The sequence below is a fragment of the Mirounga leonina genome, unplaced genomic scaffold (assembly GCF_011800145.1).
Source record: "Mirounga leonina isolate KUSES-001 unplaced genomic scaffold, KU_Mleo_1.0 Mir_127, whole genome shotgun sequence".
In the NCBI taxonomy this organism is placed as follows: domain Eukaryota; kingdom Metazoa; phylum Chordata; class Mammalia; order Carnivora; family Phocidae; genus Mirounga; species Mirounga leonina.
Window position 1 is genome coordinate 62,928,425 of NW_023270316.1, and position 24,782 is coordinate 62,953,206.

At 40.7% G+C, this 24,782-nt stretch overlaps 1 protein-coding gene and 1 long non-coding RNA gene across 4 annotated transcripts in view; both read left to right on the forward strand.

The window, feature by feature from the left end:
• The window catches only part of LHFPL6 (LHFPL tetraspan subfamily member 6), a 248,022-nt gene that overhangs the window by 172,334 nt on the left and 50,906 nt on the right, over positions 1–24,782 (forward strand). The window lies entirely within an intron of this gene.
• LOC118009487 lies at positions 22,100–24,378 on the forward strand. The gene is made up of 2 exons (XR_004678948.1): positions 22,100–22,568; positions 23,910–24,378. It is a non-coding gene; the product is annotated as an uncharacterized LOC118009487 (long non-coding RNA).

The window sequence follows — 24,782 nt, forward strand, 5'->3', positions numbered from 1 at the left end:
ATGAGTCCTTCCCTTCTCTCTGCCCTTTTGAGGGGGAGGAAAGTTAAAGGAGCTGCTGGTGAAAAGGTAAGTGGGAACAGAAAGATATACTTTTTTTTAAAAAAGCAGAAAAAAACTCTGACTTTAGCTTCCAGTACAGGCTTTGAGGAATGTAAGCCTCTGGTGGATTTGCTGGCGCAGCCCTGAGTATTATGCAGCTGCCGTGACCTAATTTAGCCTTGTTAGTACGGGGCTCCCAAGTCCAAGGATGCGGGGCTACCCACAGCTGCTTCTACACCGTGGCTGCCAACAGCACCTTTGGGAGAAAGGCTGGGCAGTTAGTCTTTACGGTAAAGTCCAGTCTCCTCTTCTCGGAAGGATATGAATAAGCCAGGGTGGTTTCGAGGCAGAGATAAGACACTGATAAGAAGTGCAATAAAGGGGGTGCCTGGGTGGCTCTGCCTTCCGGGTCATGTTCCCAGGGTCCTGGGATCTAGCCCCGCATCGGGCTCCCTGCTCCACAGGGGGTCTGCTCCTCCCTCTCCGTCAGCCTGCCGCTCCCCTTGCTTGTGCTCTCTCTCTCTATCAAATAAATAAAATAAAATCTTTAAAAAAAAACAAAGAAGAAAAGAAATGGAGGTATCTAAGTTCCTCTTGCCCCAGAAATTGTTCTATTTGAGGTGAAGTGAGAGAATGAAAATGATTTACTATATCATCAAACTTTTACCTAATTAAAAGTTCATTATTGGGGCGCCTGGGTGGCTCAGTCGTTAAGCATCTGCCTTCGGTTCAGGTCATGGTCCCAGGGTCCTGGGATCGAGCCCCGCATCGGGCTCCCTGCTCCGTGGGAAACCTGCTTCTCCTTCTCCCACTCGCCCTGCTTGTGTTCCCTCTCTTGCTGTCTCTCTGTCCAATAAAATAAATTAAAAAAAAATAAAAGTAATTAAGAAAAAAAAGTGCAACAAAGGCAACTCAACCCCTTGCACCTATGTTTCTTTCCGGAGTTCAGAGTGTCCACTCACCTTTGGGCTCTTAAAATTTGCAATAACCTGAATGTATAGGCAGGAGAGAAGAAACCTGCAAATGACATTTTAAAACAAAAATGTATTCACGTTTGCAAAAACAACCCTATGTGATTGTACAAAATGTATTCATCCTTTAGATGCCTGTGACAAATGTTTATATGCCTCCTGGAGACGACAAGATTAAAAATAGGTGCTGGGACCAGCAGAACTGAGGTTTTAACAACTTGAGGAGGAAAATTTGATTTGCATGCCATTTACAAATAATTTCTACCACCTCTGACACCAGAGTTATAAAAGTTTAAAAAACAGCACAGTGACTTTACAACTTGCCTGTGTTTGATTTATGGTCACACAAACTGCCAAAGAGAGGAAGCTGGAGGGAAAGCTGGGCATCTTCTTTCTCACAACTAAATAATGCATCATGCATTAAGTAGATGAATCCGATTTTACTGTTCTCCAGTTTCCAACTTTGGACTCTAGTGCCCAAATATCAAGAGATTGTATGGAAAAAGGAGCCCAAAGTGGGCCAAGAGAGAAAACCTTTTATTCTCTATCTTTTTATTTTTTTTTTTTAAAGATTTTATTTATTTATTTGAGAGAAAGAGAATGAGAGAGAGCACATGAGAGGGGGGAGGGTCAGAGGGAGAAGCAGACTCCCTACCGAGCAGGGAGCCCGATGCGGGACTCGATCCAGGGACTCCAGGATCATGACCTGAGCCGAAGGCAGTCGCCCAACCAACTGAGCCACCCAGACGCCCTATTCTCTTATCTTTTTATCCTTTGAACTGCAACAATCATTAGTTTCATTGAGTAACACTACAGGTGAACAGAACCGTGATCTCCTGCTTTCCGCTGAGAAAATGTAGCATCAATGAACTGGGCAACGAATGCACCTAATATAATAGGGCTTAATACCCTCCTCTCTCCTCTTCTTAATTTTAACATGTTAAGGTTAATTCATTCATTCAACAAATAAGAATTGAGCATCTCTAATGTGCCAGCCATTGTTCTAGACCCTTGGGATCTACTAATGAACAAATGAGGTAAAGACACCAGCCCTCTTGAGGTTTTATTCTAGGACAGAATCTTGGTCTCAGAACCTGATTTGAATGGTTCAGATTTTTCCCCCTAAATCTTCTCGATGTGCTTAATCCTGGCAAACCCTTCAGTTTCTATGAGTTTTATTTGCCATTCCCATTGCAGTGTATGTATGCTCAGTGCTCTGCTTTCGGATGGTACCCAGGGAAACCGCATAATCTCATCTTTGGGACATTTCTTCCATCTGTATCCCTTCTATTTCTCATTCAACATTTTCCTTGGCCGGAGATAAAGAGAGATGATATCTGAAGGGTTTTTCTAGTCCTTATTCTGTATATACCTAACTATCAAATATCCTCACAGGCAAGGTAATATATGTTTTTATTTTTTCTGCCCTCATTTCTTATATTATATTTATATTATATATTTATACTTATATTTCTGCCCTTATTTCTTTGTATATACCCAAAGTCAAGGAGATCACTTGACTGCAAATAAGAAAGGCTTGAGAAGAGTCAAACTCAGCACTGAGACTATGAAATTTGGCTGTTTGTTGTATTTATTCTCCTATTGACTCATTCATGCATTTATTCTTCACCCAGTAGACTTTTGGTTACTATGAGCCACTAAGCAGAGCAAGGATAAACCAGACGGTCATTGCCCTCTGGAACTCAGTCTGGTCGGGGACCAAGATGTTTCTTTGCAAACTCAATTCCTGACTCCAAGTCATGAATGGCTTGAGTGTTTCTTCAACTGGCTTTTCTATTTTTTTGATATCTTTGTGGCAAAGTTGTCTTTTCCATCAGAGGAATATACCATGAACATACTGATTACTGATTTGAATTGTTTGACATGTATGTGCGCACACATCACATGCACACACATACACACACACACAGATTTATTTTTCCTCAATTTTGCTGAACTACCTTATCTTTAGCTATCTGGCACGGCAATACGGCGTTACACAAGCCTTTCAGAAATCCAACGGGATTCATGCCCAACCGAATTATTTCACTCTGCACTCTGTGTCAGTTCCTGGAAATTAACAATAGACCACTTCACTTTGGTCTTTGATCCCACCAGCTCAGTCAGGGTATTTTTCCAGATGTTTCCGTCTTGGGTTGCTATTTTACAAAAACACAACAAAAATTAAGCCAGGCCAAGTTGGCCTGCCCTTGGGGCTAAGGAATGTGCTCTTCCCCAAACAACTTGGTCAGGGGCTACATAAGGGTTAGAAAGAGGGAGAAACCCAAACTTTAAAATTTGAGCAATCCCTTGAATTATAAATGTTCTTAAGAAAAATACCATGCCCAGTGTCTTCACAAAGACATTGTTTCAGCCTGCTTTTAGTAAATTATTTATGTTTTGAAATAAGTTAACATGCTGTTACTTTTTTTTTAATCTAATTTACCCTAACCTGACACTCGCAAGAGTTTAAGTGCCGGTAGACACGGAAAAAGTCTTTAACTGCCAAGGGATTATGCCATGTAGGTGTTTGGGCAGAGATAAAACAAATAACTGGCATCATTATGCCTTCTATCAAAGTTTCATAAGCAAAAATTTCATAGCATGTTTTAACACAAATGGCAAAATCAGTGAGCCCACAGCAACAGGAACTTGAATCACTCTATGTGAAATTAACTTGATTGCTCTAGAAAAAAGAATAGGAAAGTGAAAGAAGTGCCCCAAGAGAGATGCCCCAGAGCAGGGCTCCGTGTTCTACCTGTACTCCAGCCATAATGGCCCCCGAGAATGTGTTTAGATGTTTTTAAATGCTCTAATGCACATGCCCTAAAGCTGGGTGTGAGATCTTTTTTTTTTTTTTAAGATTTTACTTATTTATTTGAGAGAATGAGATAGAGAGAGCATGAGAGGGGGGAGGGTCAGAGGGAGAAGCAGACTCCCTGCTGAGCAGGGAGCCCGATGCGGGACTCGATCCTGGGACTCCAGGATCATGACCTGAGCTGAAGGCAGTCGCTTAACCAACTGAGCCACCCAGGTGCCCTTGGTGTGAGATCTTAAGAGCAGTTTCTTGGAAAATGGCAACAGTCCCTGTGATAGGCTCCTCTTGAGCTGTGGCTAGAATCTGACTCTATGGGCCCCTGGGTGGCTCAGTTGGTTAAATGTCTGCCTTTGGCTCAGGACATGATCTCAGGGTCCTGGGATCCAGCCCTGCATCCAGTTTCCTGCTCAGCGGGGAGTCTGCTTCTCCCTCTCCCTCTCTCTCTCTGCCCCTCCCACTGCTTGTTTTCTCTCTCTCTCAAATAAAAAAACAAAATCTTTAAAAAATAAAATAAATTAAAAAAATAAAATCCGACTCTGGAGTTATGTATAATTGTTGACACTTCTCACAAGCAATGCTTATTTTATTAATGCTTTCTGATTTGGTGTGTGCTGTTACTAACACATAATATTATTTACTGAGCTTGATTTCCAGGTAGGAAATACCTTTTGAAATGCCCATATATTCTCTGCTCTAGCAATTCCAGTCCCAAGTATATTCAAAACAGCAATATATAGATATGTGAATGAAAAGCTGTATATGAGAATCTTCTCAGAAGCATTTTTTGGTAGCAAACAAAAACTGGAAACTCTTGAATACCTATCAGCAGGAGAGTGGATAATACTGTGATAGATTCACACATGGACTGGTATGCAGTAATAGCAAGAAACAATTATAATGACACTCAGCAATAGGGATGACATAAACATTTCACAAACATAAAGTTGAGTGAAAGAAATTGTAGCAGAAGAGCACATAATTTATGATTCCATTTATATAAGTACAAAGACAGGCAAAACCAGTCTAGTCTGCTAGAAGTTAGGATAATGATTACACGTGGGGTAGGTGCGGACTCAAAAGGAGGAGAAGGAAGACTTCTGGGATGCCAGTCACATAGTTTTGTGATCTGAATAAAGGTTACATGGGGCATTCAGTTTACGGAAATTCTTTGAGTTGTACCCAGATCTTTGAGTGTGCACTTCTCAATATACATGTTAGATTTCAGTACACTGGTGCAAATGCAAACATGTGTTCATTTATTAAAGAGAGTAGCATTAGAAAAAATTCATTTAAGACATGCCTACTTTTTAAAAAAAGTAGCTCTGGGTTTGAAGTTTAAATAGAAACATATTTTGTGAGTATTCAAATCTTGTTTTCTAACTTTAAATGGTAGAAGATTTTCCTGAATGCATGTCAGTGTGGATACATTGTGTAGTTATTATTTGACTAGGAACTCTTCGAAGAGTTGGCATAAAATGGTGCTCCATAAACGTATGTTGAATTGAATTAAACAGCAGATGCTATTTTCCTTTATAAAACATTCTGAATTTCTTTTGATTAGACATTATCTCTCCCTTCTTTGAAACTCCACAATATTTTGTATTCCCCTTAGGGATATGTATACTACCTTGTATTATACTTAATTTTCTAAATTCCTTGGGGCAGGGTCAAGTCTCTTACTCATCTTTGAATCTTATGTGATATTCTATAGACAGTCAATATAGTGGTGAGGTTAAGAGCTTGTATACTGGTGCTAGACTGCATGGGTTCAATTTATAATGGGCAGAGAGGGATTGCCCCTTATAAATTATATAACACTTAACCTCCCTGTACTTTAGTTTCCTTCTTTATAAAATGGGGACAATCATGGCACCTGTCTGTTGGGGTGGTAAAGATTAAATGAATTAGATGCATAACGTTATGAGAATAGTTCCAGAAACATAGTAAGTGCTCAATAATTGTCAGTTTCTATTTTTGGTCATCGTCGTATCATTATGATGCTTATTTTGATTCTTGAATAAGAAAAAGAAAAGAAAGACACTGTAAAGATCTAGCAGTAGTGGTCAGTCAAGTCATATATAAAATGTAGAGGGGTGCCTGGGGGGCTCAGTCCATTAAGCACCTGCCTTATGATCCCAGGGTGCTGGGATCGAGCCCTGTGTCTTCGGGATGGTGGGTGGGGGGAGTCCCTGCTCAGCGGGGAGTCTGCTTCTTTCTCTCCCTCTGCCCTTCACCCTGCTTGCGCTCTTGCTCTCTCTCTCTCTCACTCATGCCCTCTCTAATAAAAAAAAAAAAATCTTTAAAAAAATTTAAAAATAAACTGTGGAATTGTTTGGTAAAGATTGTGTCTGCTGATTCCCAACTACAACTTTTTTCTCAGATATTATTCAAATACAGTGTGTTGATCTCTTGTGGTTAAATGTATTCAAACTATTCTAAATCAGTTTGGTCATACACACTTATTTAGGGTTACTTTTGGCAAATATTGGTGGTCTCCTGATTCAGTTAGGAAGACTAGACTATGGTAATAAATAGGTCCCAGATGGATAATTTTGAAAGGCAATGAAAGTTTATTTCTAGCTCACGTTACAGTCCAAGTAAATATTACTGTTCAGCTTCCACGTGATGGTTCAAGGACCCAGGCTCGTTCCATGGAGGCACCATTCCCTGAGCCTCATCCTTGTCCATATCCAGCTGACAGAAGAGGGTAAAGAACCTGGAGGTGCTGCATCTACTTCTTAAAACCCTGAAACAAAATGGCACACATCCTGTACCCTCACATTCCCTTGGCCAGACTTCAGCTGCAATTGAAGACTTCCCATGCAGGCAAGGAGAGGTTAGTAAATGGAGTTTCAGTGTGTGCCCCAGAAGAAGAAAGTGAGTTTTAGGAGCAATTCGCAGTGTTTGTCAGTATAAAATGAGGTAAGTGAGGGTTATCGCTTTTCTCCCGGACAACCCCGATACGAATATAGAAGCATACTCAAAACACTTTTTTCCATGTGTACACTTATTAACAATCAGGCCCTAACAATGATAGTGTCTTTTCTGAAGCTCATCAGCATCCCAGCTCTCTGTCCTTTTAGGTGTTTCAACCACAGCTGACATGAGAGAGTCCCTTTGAGATAAACGCAACACTATTACAGGGTCAGGACTTAAGTTAACCTGAGTGATGATTCCATCTGGCAACCAGGGTCCTATGACTCATGTCGGGATACAGCACTCTTCTGGAGTCAAGTCTCAGAAGGCATTCAGAGCGTATACACAGCTCACTAGACTCTTCTAGTAAGAACACAGAGGACTAGAGATGTCTCGATATTCTACCCAATCCACATAGCTGCAGCACCAGTAACTTCATTAACCCAAACCCTCACCTCTTACGTCCATGTTGCCAATTATAACAACTTCTCCATCCAAGTACTAACCAGGCCCGATGCTGCTTAGCTTCCGAGATCAGACGAGATCGGGCGCATTTAGGGTGGTATGGCCGTAGACCAATTATAACAACGTCTAAGTTTAGTGTGGTGATAAACACAACTAAAGCAAATCTGTAGGGGCACCTGAGATGTGGCCTTTTGATGAAACACTAGCTAACTACAGTGGAAGTGTATATTCCTAGTTACAGCAGCTAATCGCCCCTAGGGTAGAGAGGAAACACATGACTCACACCTGCTGCCCACGCAGAAATATGTTTATGATAGTCAACATACCATTATGAAAAGGAAATTTAGCCTTTTAGTCAAATATCCCTCTAACAGAGATGCCCACTGGGAGGGTTTCCCTGTAATAAACCACTTAGTTATAATTCTATGGTTGAACATGTAATGCTTATTTGAAATATGGAATGTTGATTGGAAGCCAAGCTGGGCTGTGCTATGAGGAAGTTGTAGATTCCTGCCATTATTTTTTTCTATCTTCAAAGATTAATAGGGGACAATGACTTCCTGACTCAATAATCCTCAGAAAAGAAGGAAGTAATGAAATGTTAACATTCTTCAGTGACTTTGCTTTTGGAAAACCTCCCAAAGCCACGGTGCGCTGATTGACTATCTCAGCGGGGGTGTCCTCTGGGTGGTTTTGTACAAAATACTTGTGTTTAGGTTGTGCTAAAAGGAGCTGCACTTCCCTAGGATGTGGGAAGCATCTGTCGTGAATGTTATTCATACATGTTTTCAGTTATGGGAAGAATTCTTGTCTTTTCATGATGGTCTTTTGTTAGTTTTGTATCTCTGTTGCTGGTGCGATGGGGAAAAGAGGATCTTTTTCCCCCAAATGATATTTGAAGGGATGTTCTCTAGATTCTAGACAGAAGGCTTGTTTCTAAATTGTAATATTTGTTTTCAAGTTCAGTGGTGGTGTCCCAAAGGGATGTTGGAGACCACCCCACCTGTGCTGGGCCCTGGTACCTTCATACTCTATGGTTTTCACCATGGCAATGGGAATAGAATTTTCAGCTCTCTGAGCTCTTCTGCATTCTTAAGTAAGCTTGCATAATACTGCGGGGGACAAAGCAGTTGCCCGCTGAAAGCCAAATGAATGAATAAATTTGGCCTCAGGATTTTTGAACTGTTGTGAAAGACTTTTTTGTGTCGTGGCTTTTTTTTTTTTTTAAATGCAAAAAAATTTGTTTTTCAGATGATATCCTTGTTACCCAAAATGTGATGTACAATTCATATCGGTACAAATTTAGCACATAAAAGTTGTAGGTAAAGTACGTGGATATCTGAACAGTGATTTCCAGTCTATATAGTTTTTTAAGGAATTTTATCTTTCATAAAAGCTCCCCCTTTAAACATTTGTCTGGCATTTGGTGCTGAGCATGCTCCAGCATAGGATTATTGTGTCTGGAACAAAGACTGATAAACTCTATAGCACCTGGTTTAGAAATCTTGCCATACTATTGAATAACATTGAACACTATTGAATTATTTTTGTTCTAGAAGATAGATGCCTGAGGCCAAAAGGAGCATGGTCAGTTATAGAACAACTAATGTTGGATTGATTTTGTCTTGTTTTGTTTTTGTCACATTATCTCTTTCCTAACCAAGTACCAGTTTTAACTACTGTTACCCAAAGACCATTCTAAGTTTTATCCAAATAATTTAATGGTTACTTTAAGAAATGTGAAGAGTTATTGTGTATGTTGAGCTGTGTATGTTTAACTCAATAAAGACTGGTTGGCCCAGAGACATATATGAGTCTCTAAAGTGCATCAAGGCTTAGAACACTGTGATGACCAAAAATGCCTATCATTGTTGGTCATGTGGAGTATCTCAGTGCATCACAATTTGAACTGTAAAGTATCAAGAGGTCTGGTCAGATGAGCCAGGGAGTTATGTCTTGAAGAGAAAACCCACTTAGAATTCTGAATCTAGCCTGTAGATCTAGGTGATGTTGTCAAGGTCAGCTCCTTAAGACCAGGCATTTCTTATATTTTACAGTACACTAAGCCACTTTCCCGTGATGGTGCACAAACACACAGCTACTTTAGTTGTTGTGATAACATTCAGGTTGCTCTGTATGGATGGACCAAGCCAAAGGAGAAGGCCTTATTTTCTTAAAGACAACCAATTTAGCCAAATCAAAAAATAATAACTCACACTTCTCATCCCTTCCATTGCTATTAAAAATATTTCTCTAAATTATATTTCTGGTCATGCTGCTGGAAGCTCCAAACTGGACCTGCTTCCTTTTTTTTTTTTTTGAAGTTGGCAGGCAGAATGTCATTTGATGGCATCAACTAGTTGTTTTTCATGGCCCGCTTCTATTTGAATTTGATTTTTATTTTTCAATAACTCAAGCCACAGCAGTTCAATCTGATCATTGGGTTAAAGGTATGGAATAGTGTTTATTGTGTATTTGGTGCAAAACATAGGAAGGCACCATCACAAAAATAGAATGGACCCAAATTATGGGAGGATGCATTATTTATTAAAGCATTTTACTTGCCTGTAATGAGAACTGAAAAGTCTCTAGGTATTTATAATTGGTTATATGCAAGCAGTGATACTGGAAGATTCATACAAGGATCAAATAAATTACACTTAATTAAAGTGATTATGCTAGGAACTTTGTAACACTGTTTTTAATTTGAGGATGAAAAGTTATCTTCATTACTATGAATAATTCCCTGGCCCTCTGGTCTGATAGTCTGGGCTAAGGGTTTTGTCTACATTAGGGTAGTTTAGTCTATAGGTTATCCCACCAACAAATAAAATAGCAATCTCGGGCGCCTGGGTGGCTCAGATGGTTAAGCGTCTGCCTTCGGCTCGGGTCATGGTCCCAGGGTCCTGGGATCGAGTCCTGCATCGGGCTCTCTGCTCCTTGGGAGCCTGCTTCTCCCTCTGCCTCTCTCTCTCTGTCTCTCATGAATAAATAAATAAAATCTTTAAAAAAAAATAAAAAATAAAAAATAAAATAAAATAAAATAGCAATCTCAGTTTATGTAACTGACTTATTAAGAAGCTTACCTAAAACTCAGCTATTTCTCAGAATAATTGAATAGCTTATTCAATACTTTTTTGGCATTTCTAGGATTGCATATATATTGGGTTTTTTAGTTAAATAATTAATTTTTATTTATTTACTTATTTTTATTTGAGTAAAGTTGACACACAATGTTACATTAGTTTCAGGTGTACAACATAGTGATTCAAGAGCCCTATATGTTATGTTGTGTTCTCCACAGTGTAGCTCCCATCTGTCACCATACAACATTATTACAATACCATCGACTGTATCCCTACGCTGTGCCTTTCATCCTTGTGACTTGTTCATTCCATAGCTGGAAGCCTGTACTTCCCACTCCCCTTCACCTGTTTTGCCCATCCCCTTACCCCACTCAACTCTGGCAACCGTCAGTTTGTTCTCTGTATTTATGGGTCTGTTTCTGCTTTTGTTTGCTTATTAATTTGTTTTCTTTTTTAGATTCCCTATATAAGTGAAATCATATGATATTTGTCTTTCTCTGTCTGACTTCTTTCATTTAGCATAGTACACTTTAAGTCCATCCGTGTTGTGCAAATGGCAAGTTCTCATTCTTTTTTATGACTGGGTAATATTCCATTACACACACACACACATCACATCTTCTTTATCCATTTGTCTATTGATGGACACTTGGGCTGCTTCTGTATCTGGACTATTGTAAATCATGCTGCAGTACACATAGGGGTGCATATATCTCTTTGAATTTGTGTTTTAATTTTCTTTGGGTAAATATCCAGCAGTGGAATTACTGGGTCATATGGTATTTCTATTTTTAAATATTTAATATTCTATTTTCAAGGAACCTCCATAGTGTTTTCCACAGTGGCTGCACCAATTTACATTCCCCCTGATGGAGCACAAGTTTCTCCACACCCTCACCAACACTTGTTATTTCTTGTCTTTTTGATGTTAGCCATGCTGACAGGTGTAGGTGATATCTCATTGTGCTTTTGATTTGCATTTCCCTGATAATGAGTGATGTTGAGCATCTTTTCACGTGTCTGTTCATGTACACATAATGTAAATATATGTTGTTTTTACTTACTTAATTTCCACCATATTTTGTAAAGGATTTGAGATAGCTGAGTATAAACATCCTGCTTCATATTATGGCAGGCACAAAGATAAGTAGTCTTTGGCATCCATTTTCACTCCTTGGTTATTATGCAGAAGGAAAGCACAGTGCTGGACACTGTGTCCCAGACAGGCATCTGGCACCTTTCATGAGATCTCAGAAGGGAAATGCCCGTTTCTTTCCAAGGAAATCCAGTACTGTTTATCTGTCCCTAATAATTGGCTTGATGGCTCATTAAATAAGCCAACTTTTGTAAAATGGTTTGTGAAGAAAAAAAATTGATAGGTCATAAATCAGTTTAATAATCATGGGCAAAGTTATATGTCCTGTGTATTTATATATGTGAATGAATCAGTGAATATTAAAGTATAACACCCTTTTAAACAAATATTTATTATCTAGAAAAGCATCACCTTCATAGCTCATGACATTTATTTACTATTTGCCACACAGATCTTTTTTTCTATTGCAAGCACATATTTTCTAAAGCTTTTTGGAATCATTTTCCTTAGCAAAGTTTTGATGATACAACCTAATTCTTCCAGTTTTCGATTTCTGCTTGGCCCATGCTCCATTTGGCACTTACCTGAGGAGGATCAAGAAAAGTTAGTGAAGATGTTTGTAGCTAAAGGTCTGGAAAATGGAAAACTTGCATGCTGGAGAGTAATGCCTTCACCTGCACCAAGGCGAACGTCATGCTGAGCTATGTCTAGCATATGAGGCATTCAGGAAGTTGGTCTGGAAGAACCAGATTCTACCCTAGAAATTCTCAGGCAGAAGATCTATAACAGTAGTGGAGAGACTGGAAAAATCATTAACTACTTGGTCAGCACAGACTTTTAAAATTTTCTTATTTCTTTAATTATTTTTTAGAGGGGAGAAGGGCAGAGGGAGAGAGAGAGAGAGACTCTTAAGCAGGCTCCAAGCCCAGAGCATGAGCCCAACAGGGGCTCGATCTCATGACCCTGAGATCATGACCTGAGCCGAAATCAAGAGTCGGATCCTTAAGCAGGAGCCCCCAGTACAGACTTTTTTTTTTTTAAAAAAGGGAAAGGATTCGTAGAATCCAATGAAGAAATTAAGTATCTATGAAACACAAATAACCACAAATAAATACAACGGAAACAGTGAAGAATATTAGTTTTGGGCTTAATGTGGATTGCCGAATTCTGCCAGTAAAGGAAAATTAAGTAAAGATATGACTTTAATCCGGAGACCTGGGCTACAAGCTCAGCTGTTTGAAAGGCATGGTCTTGAGATCCATGTTGGCCTGGTGAAGATCAAAACAGAACTTCCTTGGCATGTTGATAACAGTAGAGAGAAAAATTACCCTGGATCTCTTGTAGTCCCAGAGTTTACCTCTAGGCTAAAACCTATAGTTGATGTTCAGTCACTCCCAGGAGAGAATGTGGGCTCACCTCTCTGCTTGTCAGCATGACCACAAAATTGTTTAAGGTGACTTGGTTATCTTCATGAGATTCAAAATTTAAAAAAAAAAAAAAAAAGTGTACAATGTCGAAGAGAATCACCCCACAATATTAAATGTTTTGTGTAAAGAAATCTGAATGTGTTTGGCATCCTAAGTGTTTGAGTATCTCCATTGAGCCCCGTGATTAAATTGAAAAATGGGTAATTGACGATTTTATTCAGGCTTGTGGTTTTAAGTTTATAAACAATATTGAATCATTTGATATAAGTTAAGATTCACTATGTTTAAGGTTTCATTTGTTATATTTACAAGAACTGGTTATGTATGTGGTGGAGTTTGTTCTCAAACAATTCAAGGAATTAAGGAAATTAAACATTGTAAATTTGTAAATGTGCTTTAAAATGTTTAAGAAGTTTGATTAATAGGGGTGCCTGGGTGGCTCACATGGTTGGGTGTCTGCCTTCAGCTCACGATCTCCAGGTCCTGGGATCGAGCCCTGTGTGAGGCTCTGGGCTCAGTGGGGAGTCTGCTTCTCCCTCTGCCTCTCCCCACTGCTTGTGCTCTCTCTGTCTCTCTCTCTCTCAAATAAAATCTTTAAAAAAAAGAAGTTTGATTAATAAATGAGAGTAGTTATTGACCAAAGATCCGTTGAAAGAAATTGTTAATAGTTGCTAAATTTCTCAAGAGACTAAAAAAAATTTACAAATTGGGTTGAGACACTTCAGGAATATTTATTTTTTTTTAGAATAACTTCTAAGTAATCTTAACTGGACAAAAACCACCCTAGGGGATACTAAAAGTCACACACTCATACTCATCTGACACAGTTCTTCCTCAAATGGTGTATTGTTTATTGGAAAGAAAAGGCACCCACTGGACAACATTTTACCTAACAGTCTCAAGCCTTGATTGGGAAAGAGTTTCCGCGGCCTTTCAGGACCCAGGACTGAGCCGGAGCCGAGTAAAACTGTGCCAAATGCCTTATTGCCATTTCCCAGTCATCCTGAACTCCGGGGAGCTCAGTGACAATGCCAAAAAATAAATTAATGTCAGTCACACACACGAGGCCTCTTTAATGTTACCCACTGCAAAAACAGTTTGGACAAATTCCATCCTTTGTTTTAATAAGATGAGTCCCCCCATTAACTCAGATTTAGCTTCGAGAAAGGGCTGTTGCTGCCTCCAAGCAGCTCGGACTAATCTTGCATGTCTTCCATTAGTACTTTTACTACATGCCTTCTTTCATTCCAGAGCTCCCTAGAAAGTATTCATCCTCTCTCTCTGATATATGGTCAGTGAACGTTACCTTAATTTGCAGCACCTGCTTCTGTTATGAGGCAAAGGGGCCTGAGAACTTCTTTTGGTCTGTTTGTTTCTGTGTCAGCTTGTTGAAATTAACAAGAACATGTATTGTCCCCTGCCCCCAATTTGGGTTCTGGAGTTATCTATTCAGGCCAGATGCAGGAATTGTGGTTTGTAGAGACAGCCCCAAAAGTGTTTACATCGTCAGGGATTTGGGTGGGAGATAAGAATACGAATGTGAGAAGAATAAATAGTTTAGAGCACATAAACAAATCTGTTTCTGCTAACACAGCTCTATGATTCATCAGGCTAATCATTTAAATAACATCCCAAAGGCTTGATCAAAATTAAATAAAGATGACAATCAGTTTTCAAGATGGAGATACTTCTTTCACGTTTTATGAGTGAATCTAGTTTTCTGAGTCACATAAACAAAAGGCTGCTGATTTCAGCAAATGCTGCATGAAGTTCAGGAAGACTTGAACTCATAACAGAATTCAAAAATCTGAGCAAAAGGAAGCAAAGTTGGGATGGATGGTGGCAGGCTGTGCTATATGACATAAATTTGACTGTCTGTGCCCAAATTCACTCCCAGAAGTCTGGGAGAGCAAATGTCCATATATCTGTGTTACTCGTCACCTTGCACGCACTGGCACTTTATGTGAGCCCTTGTTTTTTATAATTCTTCCTTTTTCACTTCTCTTATGGTTCCTTTGCATTAATCCTATTCCCAAACAGATTACAATTCCCTCCTATCATCCCAAAGTACCTATTAGAAAACTAATAACAGCTATCACTCAAATGTTTGGTTAGTTGGTTTGTTTTCATTGGGGGAGACAGTTTCAGTGAAGTGGCAAATATTGAATTCATTGATTTATTCATTATTGACAAACAGATAATGAGCATCTCCTATGGACCAGGCATGGGATTAGCTGCTTCAGATTCTGAGATTAGGAAGCCAGTCAAGGTGTTGGCCCTCGAAGGACATCCCATCTTGGAGGCAGACAGCACCAAAACAGAAATGGCACAGCTAATGATAACATAAGAAAATGTCGAGAAAGCTCTAAGACACGGGAAACTAAATTATACAGGAACCTAAATTTAGTGGCAGTGATTAGTAAAGTCTGTGCTAAGAAAAATGACATCGAAGCCAGTGGTTCCCAAATGACTGCTCAATGGAATCATGTAGGGAATCGTTAAAAAATACTGATGCCTGGCTCCCACCTCTAGAGGTCCTGATTTAATTTGCGTGGGGTGTGATCCAGGCTGTGCGGTAGGTTAGAGGCTGTATGGGTGATTCTAATGCACAGCACAGTTTGGGAACGAGTGATTTAAGCTGAGACCCGAAGGGTACATCAGAGTTGACCAGATGAAAAATGGAGAGGGGAATCACATGCCCTCAAAGCAGGAAGGATTGCACTCAAGGACTAAAAAGAAGGCTCTTTGCTCCATCAGGTGAAAAAATGGGGCATTTGCCACCTGATCTAAGCCAGTTTGGCCATGCGGGGCGCTGAAGTTAATTTGGTTAGATCAGAGTAGTAACTAAGAAGTCCTAAGTAGGTGAGAGAAAAGCCACTGCCTTATCACCTGCCTACCAGATTATAAAATAAGTAGATTTCAAACAAAATTTTATCACATGCTTGTTTAATAAAGAGCCTTTGGTAAAGCAGGCACAAAACAGTCCATATACTTTGTTCCTTAAGCTCTATAAAGTCTCAGCTCTCTGTATTTCTAGGTGCGCTGACTTTACCTTAGAGGAAAGGTATACTTGAGACAGAAACAACAGCATTTACAAAGCGGGACTCCAGGCTTTCTACTTGGCATCAGAAATCAGAAATCCTTCTACACCGATGGCTTGGCACAAATCCAAGCAGGAATCAAGCCACAGGCACCATTCCTCCAAGAGGTGCAAGAATTAGGCCTAAGGGATACAGGATACAGGATACAGGCCGAGCTGGATTCTTGTACCTTCATGCAACAGTTGGGGGCAGAGCTAATTTATTTTTTCTCATGCACATATTTTGGATATCTGAAATGTCACCTAATGAGATCGTGTTATTACATCTATTAAACTAATTAACAAAACATCACTTTCACCAATAGAAACACACTGTTGATATTTATTTGGTATTGGCCATGTTTCTGCTCTTGATTGATATATAGATAATGGCAGGGCTTGTAACCACCTCTAGACTGTGGCTTTCTGATTGGATGTTACCTCTCACTCTGACCTGGGCACTCTTCATAGCATGTTGGCTAACGACTTCTGGGCATGAAAGTTTAACCCAACTAGTATATGCACAGTATCACACTGATTATAATGAAGTAAGGTACAGACTTTGTAACAAGGGAGTAATGGTCATCTCTAAGCCTGGAAAGATTGGAGAGGGGGCAGAGATAAAATTTTTCTTAGATGAGAAACCTGACACCGATTAACGTCCCTTCCTGCCTATTTATAGAACACAAGAGCTTATTGAGTGCAAGGACAGAAACATGGAAATAAAAGAAGAGGCTGAAAGCTGGTTGGATATTCCCTCTTCTAAACTGGGAAATGCCTTCCTTGTCTGGCTCTGTGAATGACTTGAATTGCCACTTGAGAAAAACATTGCTTCTCCCAGGTCCTACAATGTATTGATCCCTAATTTTCCTTATTTCTCAATATCTGGGGACTTAGATATTATTCAGAAAACTCTTGGATGTAATTATCAAATTATCATGCTATCTCCCTGGGTCATTGTATACCCCGCTGGGGAAATTCCTTCCAGGAGCCTTTGGCTCTTTTTCAGTAATGAGGTGCCATCTTTGATCAAGAGAAATCAAAGTGAGGATCTGAGTACCTCAGGACTCACAGCCCTAACCTCTAGCAGATTGTGGGAGCTGCTTTCCCACAGTCAGTTCAAAAGACAAGGCAGGGATTTTGAAATCTGTGTTTGATTTCTTTTTGATACTGCTAGATTATGTAGCTTCAGCTGCTGGCGAGGCCTTTATGTTGCTCTCAGTAGTGGAGATATTTATGATGCCGACTCCAATTCCAACCGCTCATCCGCTTTTGTTGCCAGAGGATTCTTTTGCCTTCAGAGCAGATAATGTTTTAGACTCACTTTTCATGAGTCAGCATTTTCTAAGCCCTTTTGTATTACAGAAAGAGCCTGTGATCGTGGTCTGTGCCGTCAATAGAAATATAATGTGGGCCACATATGTCATTTAAAATTTTCTGGGGGCTCTATTTCGAAAAGCAAAAAGAAGCATGAATTAACTTTAATAATAATTTTTTTTGTAGTCCAATATATCCAAATAGTGCCATTTCAACATGCAATTGGTATAAAAATTATTTTTTTTTAATTTTTTTTTTAAAGATTTTATTTATTTATTTGAGACAGAGAGAATGAGAGAGAGAGAGAGAGAGAGCACATGAGAGGGGGGAGGGTCAGAGGGAGAAGCAGACTCCCTGCCGAGCAGGGAGCCCGATGCGGGACTCGATCCCGGGACTCCAGGATCATGACCTGAGCCGAAGGCAGTCGCTTAACCGACTGAGCGACCCAGGCGCCCGGTATAAAAATTATTAATGAGGTTTTACTTTTTTTTTCATATTAAGTCTTCGTAATGCAAGTGTATTTAACACTGTTAGCATATCTCGGTTGAGACTAGCCCACATTTCAGGCTCCATAGCTCCATGAGCCTAGCTAGTGGCTACCATCTCCTACAACAGAAGTTTATATAATATCACCAAGAAATCTGTTATCTAAATAATCCATTTCCCATTCAGCTTATCATTTGGATTGATTTTTTTTAAAGCATATGTTTGGATCCTTCCCTATTTTCCCAGTGGTTCTCGTGACCAGTGGTTCCTCTTTCTGAGATGACAGGATGAAGGCGATTGCTGGAAGCAAACTAATTGGCCCTGTGGAGTTCAAACATGTTACCCTTGAAGCCTTTAACCCCACACCCTAACCATTTTCGTTAACCATTCACAGCAATATAAAAGTGATAGAAATCAGACTGATGGCTCATGGTGCAGAGTATTGGCAACCCAGGAAAAGCACGAGAACGATTTGGCAGTAGAACTCATGATACTATTGAGAAACCTAAATTTTAAAAATTTCAGGAAAAAAAGGCTATGTGGGTATGTCTCTAAAAAGCTGAGATTTTCATGCTGCTAATCTTTCTGCTTTAGCACCAGTCTAATAATAATGACCGGAAAGAACAGGCACACATGGAGAATGCCCCCCACTGCACACCTTACTGAATCTGACGGCTTGAGTGGATGAGGTCATGTTCCCCTTCTGCCTCCAGTCTCCCTTATTTGTGTGATCACGAAACTGATGAATTTCCCTTCTTCAGTCAGGACAGTGAAGTCCTCAGTGTTGAAGGAGAAGGAGGAACAAACTGTATTTGTTTTCTTCTTTTCTAGTTTCTCCTTTCACTCTTGCTTGTATGAGAGGGTTCACGCAAATGACTTTAGCACTTGTGTGCACTTCTCTAAAAGTCCAAATAGATGTAAAATCTCCCATATTTGAGAGGACTTTGAGGGCTCTATAATTCTTGGATTTAAAATGCTCAGGGTAAAAAAAAAAGGGGGGGGGGCACCTGGGTGGCTCAGTCATTAAGCATCTGCCTTCGGTTCAGGTTATGATCCCAGGTGGGATCGAGCCCTGCATCGGGCTCCCTGCTCAGCGGGAAGCCTGCTTCTCCCTCTCCCACTCCTCCTGCTTGTGTTCCTGCTCTCACTATCTCTCTCTCTGTCAAATAAGTAAATAAAATCTTAAAAAATAATAATAAATTTTAAAAATTAATTAATTAATTAATAAAATGCTCAGGGTATCTGCTATGACCTTTGCAGTTACACTCCACATAGTGGGGAGACCAGAACTTAACGTCATATAGGCTCCACGAAGGAATAATCCAACTTAGTTTTCTATATATTAATTATAGGACAGCGTTTTATATGTTTAAATTACCTTTTTCTATAATATTTGTTCCTTGTTTATTTCCTTGGTAGTTAAGCTTGAAATAGGTGAAACTGAGACATAATATTGAAAGAGAAGGAAAGAAGTTTAGGATGGACCCAACAGTTGATGTTGACAGGCATTTTGGTGTTCAGAAGATACAGAAGGGTCTTACTAATGCCAGCCATCCTTAGAGTAGTCTGAAAGGTATTCCTTCTAAAACAGCGCTGTCCAACAGAACTGTCTGCAAATGATGAACATGTCTTATATCTGTGCTATCCAATACAGTTGCCACCAGCCATGTGTGACTAATGAAGATGTGAAGTGTGGCTAGTATGACTGAAAAACTGAATTTTAATTTACATTTGATTGAACTCAGGCCAATTTTTTTTTACAAGTTAACATGAAGAGAAAATACCAATTGAAGCAAAAGGTATCATGCTGAGGTACACATTATGGCCATTCTACTTTTTAAATTTGACTATTATTAATTCCACATCACTTTGGGGTTGCTTTCATGGATCAGATGTTAGTTTCTGTATTTCTTTATTTTTTTTATTTTTATTTTTTAAAGATTTTATTTATTTATTTGACAGAGAGGTAGCGAGAGCAGGAACACAAGCAGGGGGAGTGGGAGAGGGAGAAGCAGGCTTCCCGCCGAGCAGGGAGCCCGATGTGGGGCTCGATCCCAGGACCCTGGGATCACAACCTGAGCTGAAGGCAGACGCTTAACGACTGAGCCACCCAGGCGCCCCATCTGTATTTCTTTATTTTAACCCTGGAAATCAACATCCTCTGATCACCAGAGCTCCTCCAACCCCTTGCGGGTGCTGGTAATGATGCAATTTATCTTACCCAAGATGCAAGAGGTAGCATTAGGCAATATTAGCCATAACATTTTGACTCAATGAATTTCTTTCTTTTCCACAGCTTGATCTTTATAGAATTCAATCCTTCTAAGACCCCATGCTTCTCCCCCTTCCACAAACAAGAGTTAATAATTCCTGCCTTGCCTTCTCAATTTTGCTGTCTTTAGCTGCCAATCAAGATAAACCTACATACATGTTTTTGATAAGAGTTTAGGAAGAACTTGGGCACCTCCCTTCTAATTCTGGCTCCTTCTTAATGGCCACATTTTCCTTCTAATAAATGCTAAATGATATAGATTTCTTGATGATTTAGAACTTTATGTTTTAACATCCTTCTGCTTAAAGAAGCTAAACTGTTTTTCTTCTGAATCTTTCAGACCATTTTGAGCAGAAATGAATATACCGAAACCACCTTTGACTGTGATTTCTCAACTGTCTCAACAAGATGGATGCAAGTAGTATAGAAATGTGGTTAGTTACAGATTTTAATATAAGCAGCAGAATAAAGCAGATTGAGTGTGAAGCTGTTTTGGCTTGCAAACACTTGTGTTGAAACTTTGACGCCTTTGGTTGGAATTTTTATAGCATCTGAGAAGTGATAGGGTTTTAAAAAACTGGAATTCTTACACTAGTTATTGGCTTGACAAGAGACTTCGAGTCATAGAGTGGGTTGGCCGCACACATGTCCAATGACTGGAGAAGGTGCTCCGCTATATTAGAGGCGGGTGGCTCTTGGCTAAAGGCCATCAATCCACAACATCCAAGAGGGCAAACTAGTATCAACAAAGCTTCCAGGTTGGTAAAATGTAGCCCTTTGCTGAGTTGCCTCAAATATGGGCTAGTCAAGATTGAAGTGTCTTACTCCACCCTGTACAGAAGAGCTTTAGCCCTTAGCAAATTGAGAAATATAGATATTAACATTTCTCATTATGGCAAATTAAAGGTAGAGCCTCCCGGGTCAAGTCCTGAGAACCCAATGTTACGTAGCACTTTTGTTTTTGTTTTCTTTTTACTAACTTCATTCTCTAAAGAGCTCAAAAAAATCCACTGATCTTTCTTGAAACTTTGCCTAAGATCCATGAAGGTGCTCAGGAGATAGAATTGCTTACTTAAGAAGCTCAGTAAGAAAACAGGCAAAGGAGAAACAGCCCTGTTTAAAATAGGGGTTGGGGCTAAAGTTCTTTCTTCTTCAGTTTCCTTGAGTATTTTTCGTCCATGTCTCCTAGCCATGGCAATCCTGGGAGGAGTTGCAATGGAACACAATCTGGAAACTGACCAAAAGAGTCACAAAAGATGTGTGTAGTGATGAGGTGTTTGCTGAGATGCTGAGATCCCGCCTCCACCCCTAAAACACTTCTTAACGGCACTGTAATGCCACTTGGCAAGGCTATTACTGCTCTCTCTCTCTCTCTCTCTCCACACACACACACACACACACACACACTCATGCGCACTGAGTCTCCTAAGCCTCAAGATAATCCAAGAGTACAGGCTTTAAATAAATGGTGATTTCAGAATAGACTGGGTCTTTCTGAGCAGCCACTCCCCCCTCCAAAAAAGAGGTGGGGGTGGGGGAACAGGGATAATATTCTTCTACCAACCAGGAGCTGCCAGAAATAAGGTTATATGGGAACATGAACACAGCTTCAAAATAAAAGTCTATATACTGGAAGAAGAGAAACTTGACAATGCTGAACACAGGAATAAAGAGGTCTACAAGTGGCCAAACTTGAGATGAACCAGAGCAAAGGGGGATAAGTGAATGACCTTTCTTTACCTTCTTCCTGGATGGCTTGCAAGGATTAATTAAGTAAAAGTCTGTAAATTTCTTTGAGCCCTTCAGAGAAAGAAGCTATTTAAATATCAATTATGATTACGCAGCTTGCATCTCAGACCTCAGGCATGCATGGTTAACTGTGCCTGATGCATCAATTGTGCTTTCTCCAGATGGGGATCCCTGACTGACCTGAGTTCTCTGACTCAGTGGTAAGGCAGAGATTTAGGGTGTTATGTGTGGCGTCTGAGCGCAGTCTCCCTCCTTGAACCTCAGCATTGTGCTTGGAGAAATTGGAGGCATTTTTCTTAAGAGATATATGCAGTGGGGGGTGGGGATTAAGGGCCCAGAGTTGGTTAGTAAACTGAGAAAAAAAACTTTCTTTTTTTTAAATGTATTTTCCTTTATCAACATATTGCCTAAGAGGGTAAAAAAATAAATTAAACAGTGAGACAAGAAAGTATTTTTGACTGGGCACATTAGTTTCCTAGGGCTGCTGTAAGAAAGGATCCACCCCCTGGATGGTGGAAAACAACGGAACTTGATTCCCTTGCAGTTCTGGAGGCCGGAAATTTGAAATCAAGATTTTGGCTGGTCTATGCCCCTCCTGAAGGTTCCAGGGAGGAGCCCTTCCTTGCCTCCTCCTCACTTCCAGTGGCCCAGGGTGTTCCTGGCTCGTGGCAGCCCTACTCCAGTGGCCGCAGCCATCTTCACGTGGCTGTCTTCCTGCTGTGACCGGTGCCTTCTTGGAAGGACCCCAGTGAGATTGGATTTAGGGGGCTGCTCTACTCCACTATGACCTCATTTTAACTGATTACATCTACAGAGACACGATTTCCAAATAAGATCACATTCTGAGGTACTGGGGGCTAGGACATAAGTCGTTGTGGGAAAGGGGACATGATTCAGTCCATAATACAGGTCAGGGTAGTTTCAAAAACATTTAGGAGCTGAACCCTTCCCCTCATAAAAGATCATATGGAAGCCCAGCCGGAGAGCAGGGAGAGCAGCTTCGCCCCGTGGAAGGAAGAGTGGAGCCCAGGGCCTTTCTGTTCACCCCTCCAGAGCTCCTGGCCCCTTCCCACCCTCCCCGTGTGCGCGTGCGTGCTGTAAAGACACTAAGGAGATTCCCACCTCCCCCCCCACCCCCCACCCAGGGCTTCCGGGGGCACAGCATGAAAAGCTGTGGAAGTAGTTGTTCCATTGGGCTCCTTTCTCAAGTAATATCCCATTCCTGTAAAGCAGCAGCTTTCGCGACCGCACATTCTAAAAATAGTCTGTTTGCAAAGCTTGTTTGAAAGCAGTTGCATTTCCTTTGTTTATTGATTTTAATATAAAGGAAATAGAATCTGCTCAGAAAGCACACCTCCTCCAGGGTCACCTTAGCGATGTCACCAGTAGCCATTCAATGAGAGTTGGGTGAAAAACTTAATACAGATGTGGGGTGGATTTTCTTTTCCCCTGAAGTTGAACATCCACATAAAATCATGGCCTGCAGTTCACCCTCCAGAACCTAATGGTCACCTTTCATAAAACTTGGGAAAGTAGAAACTCATCCTTGGAATGATTGAAACAGACTGATTCGCAGCTAGTCCCCATCTATGGGGTGGCACCAGGTCCACCAACAGAACCAGTTACTCCCCAATCGCAGCTAGTCCCCAGGGGTGGCACCAGATCCACCAACAGAACCAGTTACTCCCCAACAGAAACCCTGACGGAGGCTCGTGCTGCATCCCGCTCCAGTGAGGGAGCCCCTTGGGAATAGTTGCCCAGGCTCCTGGGAAGAATGCAGACCCACTTATCAGCCTTTGGGAGGCTGCAATCTCCTTGGCAAGGAGAAAGATTGTGTTTTTTGGATGGCTAGATGCTGCTGGAAGAGCAGGCTCTGGGAAAGAATACACAAAACAGCCCAAGGGGAAAGTCCTAATGTTAACTCCATAAAAGGAGGCTTTAAATGGTCTCAGCTGATCCATATTTTTAGAAAATTGTTTTGACTCAGCCTGCCTGACTATAATACTATTGCCAGAACCAGCAATGAAAGGGAGATAAACACGGTGTTGTGATTTTTCTTTTTATGCCTCCCTGGAAGCCCTTGGTATTACAAATCATGCTTGACAGCCTTTGATTAGCACCGGCTCAGTTCCACTAGGAAAAGGAGACATTTGTCTGAGGTTCTATTCTCCCTTTGTGAATAAGCTAGAAATTTCTATGTGGGGGGATAGTTCCCCTGGAAGAAGCCTCGTCTAAGCCATCTCTCTCACACCACCGGAGCCTGCCCCGAGGGAGACAATGGCTGGCATGGTGGGTCAAGATGGCGTCTTTCGGGCCAGCTGGGGAAGTCTGCGTCTCGCTCATAGGGCAGTGCTGGGTGAGGTGCCCTGTGCCAATCAGATCAGGTGCTTTCTTTTCTGTGTTAATAGTGTAGTATTGCAGAAGAGAGTTTTGGACAGAGGGACAAGAAATATCATTGCATTTCTGATTCCTTCACTAACTGTGACTTTGAGCACATCACTTTATCTTTGTGAGCAGAAGCCTAGATTCATTCTTCCAGCTGAGCTCCACATACACTGTAAGGGGAAAGGGTCGTGCACTGTGCATCTTTGAAGGCACAGGGTAAACCCCAAATTTCTTTTGGAACATGGATATCTTATGCCATTTTGGAGAAAGCATTTTTATACCAAAAAATTAAGTTATCTGTGGAGTAGACTGGAAAATCCCTTGATAATTTATCAAGCAGAAGCAAGGAAGACCTGTTTCAGAGGAGGACCAATTTAAGGTAGGACCCCTGACTCCATACGGTGTGAAGTTCTCACCTCTTCCTTAGGAATGTTTTCATGGAAAAGTTTGAGAAGTACTAGATTAGATCATCTTGATGGTTCCTTTTGGCTCTTACATTTGGGAGCTTAATTCACAACTGTAAGGTCTCTTTGCCCCCTTAGTAAAGGCCAGCTTCCTTGGCGTAGAATTAATGACCTTCTGCAAGAGTCACTGACCCCATCCTAACTGCTTGGCCATCCCTGTTCTCCTCTCCCTGATTCCCATCTTGGTCGATTTTTATCTTCCTCGGACTTGC